We start from the raw sequence: 10,450 nt of genomic DNA, 5'->3' as shown, positions 1-10,450 counted from the left end.
ATGTTGTGCTTCAGACTGGAGGGTGTTGTAACCAGTCTGGAGGGTGTCACGGCTCCGACGGGAGAATGTCGCGCTCAGACTGGGGCAGCTATTCTCAGTCTGGAGGGCGTTGTGCTCGGACTGGAGAGTGCCGTGCTCGGACTGGAGAGCATTGTGCTCGGACCGGAGAGCGTTGTGCTCGGACCGGAGAGCGCCGTGCTCGACTGGAGAGCGTCGTGCTCGGACGGAGGGCGCCGTGCTCGGACCTGGAGAATGTCGTGCTCGGACCGGAGGGCGCGTGCTCGACTGGAGATGTCGTCTCGGACCGGAGGGCGCCGTGCTCGGACTGGAGAATGTCGTGCTTGAACGAGAGGGCGCCGTGCTCGGACTGGAGAATGGTCGTGCTCGGACCGGAGGGCACGTGGTCGGACTGGAGAATGTCGTGCTCGGACCGGAGGGCGCCGTGCTCGGACTGGAGAATGTCGTGCTCGGACCGGAGGGCGCCGTGCTCGGACTGGAGAATGTCGTGCTCGGACCGGAGGGCGCTGTGCTCGGACTGGAGAGTGTTGAGTTGGGATTGCAGGGAGCTTTTCTCATCCCAAAGTTTTTCTGCGTCAGCTCTAAGACTCTCTTTCTCGTACCAGATTGAGTCTCGTTGGTACAGGAGATCTTTTCTCTCAGCTTCAAAAGCTTTTTCTCTCTCTACTCTTCTCATCCCAAAGTTTTGCTGCGTCAGCTCTAAGACTCTCTTTCTCGTACCAGATTGAGTCTCGTTGGTACAGGAGATCTTTTCTCTCAGCTTCAAAAGCTTTTTCTCTCTCTACCTTCTCATCCCAAGTTTTGCTGCGTCAGCTCTAAGACTCTCTTTCTCGTACCAGATTGAGCCTCGTTGGTACAGGAGATTCTTTTCTCTCAGCTTCAAAAGCCTTTTTCTCTCTCTACCTTTCTCAGTCCAAAGTTTTTCTGCCTCAGCTCTAAGACTCTCTCTCTCAGGAATGGTATTGACTAAGGCCAATAAGCATTAGCTAGGCCCAAAATCATTTGTGCCTCCTGAGATCTGCCTGAGCCACAAACATTCCTGCCTCAAATATGCAATCAAACTCTCAGGATTCTTCAAGTGTTCAGGAGTGAAGCTCCATAACAACTGAAGATGTCTGTCCTTTGAGAATCTCTTCAATTCCTGCCACTCAGTATTCTCTGGTTCTAGGAAGACTTCCTCCGGATGTTATAAATCCAGATACTGAGTGAGATTATTACAATAATCAACAATAAGATCAGGGAGATTAAGAGTGTGACCACACTGATGCCATTCAAAAACTGCATAAAGGATTCATAGAAAGAAAGAGGAGCACGCTTAAAAATCACCATTTCTGTATAATTAGTTGGCATTAGTTGCTCCCTCTGGAGCTGTATACAGATACGAAGTGAGCATTGCTAACCATGCTTTCAATCCATTATACAATTGTATAGCTCCATAAGGAAAAGTGGCTAGCTTAAACATGGCCCAATATGTTTCGAGCGTCTCAAAAAAGGAACCAATGGCACACAGTCCTGGTAAAACAAATTTAGTAGAGAAAACAATCTTTTTCCCTCAATAGAGAGAGAAAGTAAAAGAAAACAAAAGCTCAGCAGTGTTTATAAAATATACGGAGTATTGGCAGTCCGCCTGGACTTTCAAGGTCAAGCTCGCAGGTGCAAGATCCCAAACACGAGATAGCTCCTTAACAGGGAAAAAAAACTCGTAGCTCTGTTAAAAGCTAAAAGAGCAACAGAAGAAAACACAGAAAACAGCAACTCAAAATGCCCGCATTCTCACCAAAATCTGTCACGGTTTGAACTAAAAATCCACCTGCGCCCGTGACAGGGGCCGTGGGCCCCGGAGGGGCCCTAGGACCGAAAGGAAAAAAAATTAATTAAGAAAAGAAAACAGCGGCAACAGATCTAAGGAGGCACACTTTATTTACTAAATACTATATCGAAATACAGGATACACAATATAATACAATATAATTGAAAATTGAGCTAACGAATCAAGCAAAATAGGAGAGAGAATGAGTCCCGTAACCGAGAGGCCTCTGTAAATCTAGGCGAACGGCTGAAGGCTCCCACACACTCCCCTGAACGCCAGAACTCGAAAGACGTCAGTCTGTTCCTGCGACAGAGTTAATATAGAGTCCAGGTCCCGTGACCTATCGTGTTGTTCCCTGGGAGATGTAGTCTTCTTCTGATAAGTTGCAGATTCAGTAAAATTATTCATGCTTTATATGATGTTATGATGTGGAATACTGATAGCAAAAATTACAAAATTATTAAACCATGACAAACTTAATGGTTGATCTTCTCCAGTCATTCAAAAGGAAAGCTTTAATTTCTGCAGGAAGGACAATCGAGGAGATAGAGTACAGCCCAAGGGAGGGAGGAAAGAAAGACAATAAAAAACATTAGGCACTATTTCCCATTATGAAAGGGGCTTTGGGGAGACATAATGCTCAGATCTACATGATTACAAGATTTCTTGTGAATTATGATAAACCTTATAGCTGACAGAAAATGTTGGACATTATTGGGTTAATATTACAAAAGTTCTCTGGGACATGCTAGCACAAGTTTTATACCTTTAACTTAAGGTTAATTAAAATTCTTACACCGAGAGCCCATGGTATTGTAAAGTCAGTCACCGCATGTCCCAGCAACAGCACAAATGTGGTTGTAACACAGATATATGCAAACGTGTTGCTGTGTTTTGGGGGTTGTTCTTTCTGGATTCAGTATTTTGTTGTGGGTTGTTTTGGATGTTTTTTGTTGTTGGTTTTGTGAGTTTTGTTTTGTTTTGTTTTGTTTTTAATTATCTTGAAAAAGAAACCCAAATTGCTCTTAGCATCCATTCTTGCTTTCAAAAACACAAGCAATCATTGCTGCTCACTGAGCACTGAAACCTGCTGTCAGAGAGCTCAGCTCCAATAGACAGGGCTGCTGTGTGTAGGAGGCCACAGTCAAACACACATAATGCCAAGAATTCGCTGAAGAAAAATACATTGTCCCAAAGTAGAAAATGTAAATCACCACACTCAAGTTGAAGACTGGAGAGCAACCCTTCACAATGGCAATCTGATGAGCTGCTGTTAGCCTTCCTCCCGCCTCTGTTGTGAACCTGAGCTCTCAGTTCTGCCCCTGTCTCCTTGTGTAGGCTGGTATAATGTGATTACTTTCTTTGTCTCTGCATTGCTGTTTATGAAATGTAGAAATAATGGGTCCCACATCTCTTCTTGTCGAATGCCGAAGCTTACTCAGAACTGCTGCAGCAAGGGGGAAGATGGCAAACATGTATGGAAACAGTGGATCAGAATGAATGTTATTTTCTGTTTTAATGCTTTAGAACAGAATTTTTAGTGAAATGGCTCAAATTGAACAATTTGGACAGGCATGAAACTTCATTTTATTTCAGCTCTTTCAGAAAAAAAAAAAGAAAAAAAAAAAGTAACTTTCATTTTTGCTTCTTCATTTTCTTTCACCTTTCCATGCTAGGAAGAAGGTATAGAGGCTACATGGCAATGAATACACTTCAGATTAGATCACCAAATGTGAAGGCCCCATTGCTCTATAAATTGGAGAATGAGAGGAGAAAGAAAAATGACCTCTTCTAGGCCCTTAAAACTGTGTCAGACCCCCAAACTTGTTCTGCTTCCATCCTATCTAGACCAGCAATTCAGGACTTCAAAAGCGTTTATACATATTTTTGTTCGGATTCATTTTCTTATTAAAATCAGACTAATATCTGATATCAGACTTAACATCTGACCTCATTAGACTCCAGTGCTGGTATGGCAGAACTCTGCTTGATATGTGCACTGTGCTTGTGGCTTTGTGCTTTTTTTCCATTCTCCTTTTCATCTCCTTCCTCTCCTCTTTCTTCTTTGGCATGACTCTGAATGGTGGCATGTTTTCCTTGGCTGACTCTCAGGGGAGTCAATCAACATTGGATCACCGGATCTTGTCTTCTTTGGTTTCAGACCTATTTTAATCCCATTAAAAATCTGAGCTACTTGCCCTGTGCTGTTCCCACTCCTGCCTGGTTTCTAGAAGCTCAGACATATTTAGGCAAGGGCAACAAGGAGCCAAAATGCCTCCGAGTTCACGTCCGAAACTTGTCCTGGCTGTCTGCTGGCTGTGCAGTGCTGTGCATGCTGTGGTTATATGGGGCTGCTTGTGGGCCCAGCACAGAAAGGGTAACAGGAAGAACCCTGTGTCCCTGACAAGGTTATAAGAAACTCAGAGTAGTGTGTTTCTGAGGGACAACAAAGGGTCAGAGAGGTTTCAGAGCTTTTGTTGCAGCCTTTAGACTCCTGTAGACACTCCTGAGCCTGGTACCCTTGGGTCACGTTTTCAAACACTAACTCAGGAGAAACAGAGAAACAGGGCTCACTAAAAATTGTTCTGTGGGAGTGTTTGGATACCACAGCCTTGGAACTAAGCAGGTTCCCAGCACTCAGATCTGCAGTGGGCAGGGCACAGGGAGAGCTTTGTCACCTCTTTGCATCACCTTGCACCCAGGAGGATTCCCCATGGCAGATGGCTGGAGGGGCTCTCACGGTGCAGCCCCACTCTCCCATCCAGCTGTGAGAGCAGTTCCTCGCCCAGCTTCTGACAGCTTGTGTCTCTGCCTCTGCCCAAGCCTCACAGTCACTCCAGCTGTTAGAAATGTCTACATCTGTCCTCTATGAAATGTGAATTAGGGATCTCTTATCAGCTCATATCTTTGCAGATGTTTGGGGATCTCATCGGTCAGGAATGTATTTAGAATGTTACCCTCTGCCAAAATTACAAAGCTATAAAAAGTTCCCAGCTTTATTTACTCCTGGATCGTGCTGAATTTAACTCTTAAACATTTCTTATCTTTCCTCATACTTTTCCGGTGCTTTCTGTTTTTAAACTGGGGAAGAACATTATCTCAGCCTTAATTCAGTCATTCCATGCACCATCTCTGAGAATGTCTGGGACCTGGTGAAGAGCCAAGTAAGCTTGGAATGGAAAACTATGAAAGTATTTGATGATGGTTGGAGATATTCCCCAGAGTTTAGTGTCTGGTCCGTGTCTTTAAAAGGTTTCTTATCCTGTCTATGGCTGCAGACTGTTCATTCATAGGCAACTATGTATGTGTTTATTTGATTCTCAATAATATTAGCCCTGTAGGTCAGTACATTCTGTCTTATGATCTGTAAAGACATATGAACTGGAAATGGAAACATAAGTCTCTCACTGCTTTGATATTCATATATTATCTATCACAAAGTTTTATAATGGAGCTAGAAATCCTCTGCGCTTCTTTCTCCTCACTTACATTTCTTTCATTTTTTCTTCCCTTTCATTGTTTCTGGCATTCAATTCAGGTTTTCTTTTGCTCAGCTGAGTTGTGCACTACACTACTTCAGACGATCACACTATGATCCCATGTGTACATGCACAAGTGTTTATGTGGAAGGTTCCTCTTCAGTTCCTATGTAGCCAGGCCAGATTTGGTTTTCTGCCTATTTTTCAAAGGTTTGCCCTCCCCCTTTCAGTCATCCCACTCCTGTATGGATTCCCTTCGGCATGTCAGCATCTTTCCAACACTGGATTCCCAAAGCTACGAACAGCCCTCTGGGTGCTGTCTAAGGAGTTTTTCCATTATAGAAAAGATCTAGGGCATAAGGAACATTAATTCATTGCTCGTGTTGTCAGTGGGCAATGAGCCCAATCCCCTTGGCATCATAAAACTCAAACTAAGGGACTAGGGTTGAAAGGCTTAGCGGTGCTTCAGTGAGTAGGAATGTAATTTCCACTGGGCCTGGGGCCACAGACAGTCAGTAGTGTTGCAAATCTGAGTGTCCTGTCATCTGCTTTTCAGGCATCATGCCACCTTCTGGCCCATGTTGCCCTGAGTTGTCCTTGCTCCCTGTAACAGGCTGGAGAGCATTAGGTTTCTGATTAGAATATTAGAGGGTCAGGACTTGAGTAGGTAGTTTATTATGCCAGGTTGATCATTAGGTCAGAGCAGCACCCAGCCTATGCATGTCCTGGGGTTTTCCTTTGCACGGTAACATCTTTGCTGCGCACATGGCTTAGAGCTGCCCACGTGCTGGAGTGCCACTCACCTGGAGCAGAGCAGAGCAGAGCAGAGCATCTTCAAAGATCTTAGGCACAAGACTCCAGCAGCTTCTGTGGGACTACAGCATAGGTCAAGTGAGGATACGGATACAGACTTGAAGTGTTCGAATGTAGCTTGGGCGTATGGAAAGTTACTCTGTTGCTACAGTAGTGTTCTTATGCTATGAAGGAAGAGTTTCAAGGCTATCAATAGGGAGCTTTCCAAGAAGTCTAGACTCATTCCATAAAGACAGAAAACACAAAGAGTGGTTGTCCTATGACTTTGAGTTCCGCAAATCTTTTGGCTTCTGAACTTATGCTTTATAGCACAAGAATGTTACTATGACCCAGAAAATTATAATGCACCATCTATGACCCAATCCTCCATGCTTTAGGATTTCTTTTATTATTCAGTTGTACAATGTTCTTCAGTGGCAATTTCTTACACTAAATGTTATATGAATTTGGTATAAAAAGCAACAGAAAGGTAATGAGGGAAGAGAAGGACATAGGGATGCAGAGGGTGGTAGGAAAGAAAGTCAACAACATTTGCTAAACAAATCTGAAGGAGCAAGGAAAAAACACTGAGAACATTTCAGCCTACAATAGCTGGTTGGTTAGGATTCTTTTGTAAGAAAGATGTTTAATTCTGCTCAGGATTCATACCACTACATCACTGTTAGGAGTGAGGGTTTCTTTCACACCCTTCAGCTGCTCTGTAAACTCAGCTATTTTGATATAATGAAAATGGCAAATAGCAAAACTCTCAGAGACTCTTGTCAGTGACAACACTTTAAGATATGCAGAAAGATGCTCTGAACATAAGAATAATTTTAAAAGCTATTCAAATTCTCATTTCAAGAATAAGAATCTGTTTCTCTTGGTGTTGCTGCTGTTGTTTAATACAACATTGTCCAAAAGCCCCAAAAGAATGCCTGCTGACTCAGTCCTAGGTATGTGGTTTCAACCTTCTTGAATATTATGGTCCCATGGCCGTGAAGTGCCACAGAGGCACCCAATCCTTATCAATTTCACAGACACACCATTGGGACAGCCCAGAAATCCACGAGGAGCAGCTACGTAATGTCTGCCATGGACCTCCAGCAGTGTCAGTAAACAAATGAGCCGAATCTCTCCACCATAAACATAAAAACAATCATACATAAAAGGACAGGTGTGCCAGCTGATCCCAAGCAGAGACCTCACCTAAAGCTGAACAAAAACTGGCAGGGATCCAGGCCAACAACAATAGCACGATGATAAACCTGAACTCTTCCACTTCACCCCCTTTTTGGCATGTTCCAGTTTAAGCATATAGCAACTTCTTCAAAAATATCGTAGCAATGTTCCGGTTTGCCACTGAATTAACATACTCTTATCAACAAGAGTTGCAGGGTTGTCTGTAGAATGGCTTCACTCTGCACACCAAGCAGCACCTGGCTGGTATCCTTCCCTTCTTGTGTGCTTTCCATTTCCAAGCACAGTGGAAGGAGATGCCAGCAGAATCTTTGGCCACTAGCTATCAAAACCAGCCCTGAGATTTCAGCAGAGTTTAAAACAATTGCATAAAGAAGGCTTGCATGTTGTAATATCATTACATAAGCCTACATGTTGTTGCTGAAAGACCTAGATGAACTAGTGCACTTAGCTGCATATAAATATGGTGTCTTTATGCAAGATCTACACTGGGTGAGAAGTCGATGAACATATTTAGATGTGCAGAGTGAAGCTGTCTTTCTCCTCTGAGAGCTTCCAGGAACCAATACCTGAATCTTCTGGGTACAGGCATATCATCTGCAGGATCTCATGTAAAAATCTGTCATTCTTCTGAGATCTACTGCAAAACGTATCCAGATCTCCACGTTCCTGCTGGATACTGTGAATTAGAGGCAAGCACACTATGGCCTGAAATTGAGAGTTGCTTTGAGGAGGATGGAGATACCCCCTGAAAGACTCCCTCATAGGTGTTAATGCTTTTTGCAGGCTGTGCTGGTATTTTATGTCTACACTTACTGCTTGGTTTTGAGATACCAGAACTAGCAGTAAGCAGGAGCAAAATAAAAGCCAGTTTAGCTTATTGTTCAATTTTCAACCACAGGAAAAATTATGATGCATCTTTAATATATGCCAGAATAAGGCAGCTAGAAATAAGTTGGTTCCCTGTGTATCTTCTTAGTCCATATATGTCCTACATCCAGAGACACAGTGAAGAACTAGCACTGTCGTATTTAACCACCTAGGAAGAAAAAAAGAAAAGACATTTAAAAGCTCTCTAGTGATCCAGGCTTGACAACAGGCACATGGTGACTAGACTAAATGCAGACCCATGTGCATGTGCCACTTGAATTCATAGCTCTGCTGCATTACACTGTCAGACACAGCACACTCTATATTTATGAAACCCTTCTAGTTTGAAGAGCTAAGTGGTCTGCCACTTCTACTGACAAGGTAAATCAATTAACTGTGTGAAGTACTGTAGATAATTTGCAAGTTGCATGTTAGACAAATAGAATAAATTCCCCTTTTAAGATGTGTTTTCCACTATAAATTATGCCAGCACTCAGCAATGCTCAGTAGTGCTAAGTAACCCGTACCATGAAGTCTGACTGTAATGAGTGCACTCAGCCCAGCACGAGCTCTTTCTGGCACTAGGTCTTCATACTGCATCACAATGTGGTGACTCTTACTGTACACAGCCTCATACGGGTCAAGGAATCTTAAGTATGAAATGGCTTTGTCCTCTGCCTAGCGAAAGAGAAGATACTGAAATAGCCATGATGCCACATTGCCTGTACATCCAGCAGAAAGCAAGACAGTGTCTAGAACAGAGTAGAGGGCCTGCCAACAACCCAATGCAGCATATGAGCTGAGATTCTCATAGTAAGGAGAGGAGTATGGATACAGGCAGACTTCTCTAATACACTAGAGCTCAAATTTTAACGCTAGCCTTATGGTTTGATCAAGAAAAGCATCTCTACCCCACATTCCCTATTATCCCCACTTTACTTAGTATACACCAGCTACCTCAGATCTTTAATGGTAGGGATGCTTAAGTCCCCTCAGATGCAAAGACCATAGGAAGCATTAACAACACTACGGTATCACACCCATTACTTTTTTACAGTCTAGTAGATGAAAAGTCATATTCAGTCCCAGCAGAGGTTGCACCAAGTGCCTACAAACAGATCCCTTTCTGTGGCCAGTCCTTTCTCATGCTTTGCTTTTTATTCTCCTGAATCCACTGCAAGTGGGATGTATGCAGATCAGCTGGTTCCCCTTCATTCCTGCTTTTACAAAACGTATGGTAAAAAGAGAAGGAGAGAAAGGAAAAAAACCTTACAGTGCCTGGAGCCACAGCATATGGATAAAACAGCTGCACATGAGAAATAATTGATGTGGTTTGTGAACTGCTTCAATTTGGGAATAAATGCCAACTCAGTCCTCGCTTCCAGGAAGATGACAGAACTAGAAGATGTACTGTTGAAAACAGGTCTTTGGGTGTGGGGTTTTTGAGCAATAGGCAGAACCAAGCACACCTGGAGCTCAGGCTATGCCACAGCCAGCCTCGGGGCTTCCACCTCCTTCCTGAAGCAAAGCCCTGCCAGGGGGCAGCAGCTCACAGCACCTCGGGACACCAGAAGAAGCCCTGACCCTCTTGTCCATCCCACAGACCTACAAAGAGGGCAGTGAGGGAAGCAATGCCCGTCTTGCAGACAGTGTTTTAACCCAGAGACTGCTCCCAGTAAAGGACTGCAGGGAGCACCTCCTGCCTTCCCTGCTCCTCTCTTCCTCAGCTTCACCACTGACCCTTTTCATTTCTTCCTGGGATGGGCAGCAATGGGGAGCTTTCCATCCTCACTCTGGGCCTCTGCTGAACAGCACTATCATTGCCGTGATGCTGCTGTGATCTGACTTCCAATTACACTAAACCCCATGCAAGCACTCCCTCATTCCTTCATGCACTGGCCCAGCATGCCAAACACTTGGCTCAGAAAAGTCGATCACTGGGCACAGTGAAAAGTAACAGCACTCTATCTCCCTTCTTTCCTTCATATGCCTGAGAGGTGCTGCCTTATATCAGAGCTCGGCTTTAACAGCAACGTAAGCAATGAAATATGAAGCTTTAATCAGTAGACGTCACTCCGGATTATCCACGGGTCTATTTTCATACAGAAAACATGGGAATCAAGCTGCTTCAAAACACGATGAGTCAATGAAATGTTTTCATTACTCATTTGACAACGGTTGGAAAAATTCCAGTGGTTTAAAAAAAAAAAAAAAGAAGAAAAGAAAAAAAAAAAGAAAGGAAGGAAGGAAGGAAGGAAGGAAGGAAGGAAGGAAGGAAGGA

General features: G+C 43.7%; 1 long non-coding RNA gene across 2 annotated transcripts in view; it reads right to left on the bottom strand.

The window, feature by feature from the left end:
* Positions 1-2,232: 2,232 nt before the first annotated feature.
* Positions 2,233-10,450, bottom strand: part of LOC107311744 — a 12,167-nt gene continuing 3,949 nt past the window's right edge. For both annotated transcript variants that reach the window (XR_004306875.1, XR_004306874.1), the window contains exons 2-3: positions 6,111-8,338; positions 2,233-3,272 (exon numbers count right to left, since the gene is read on the bottom strand). This is a non-coding gene — a long non-coding RNA (uncharacterized LOC107311744). The remainder of the gene's footprint in view (positions 3,273-6,110; positions 8,339-10,450) is intronic.

This window comes from Coturnix japonica, chromosome 1, assembly GCF_001577835.2.
Source record: "Coturnix japonica isolate 7356 chromosome 1, Coturnix japonica 2.1, whole genome shotgun sequence".
NCBI lineage: Eukaryota > Metazoa > Chordata > Aves > Galliformes > Phasianidae > Coturnix > Coturnix japonica.
This window is presented reverse-complemented; position numbering and strand designations above follow the sequence as displayed.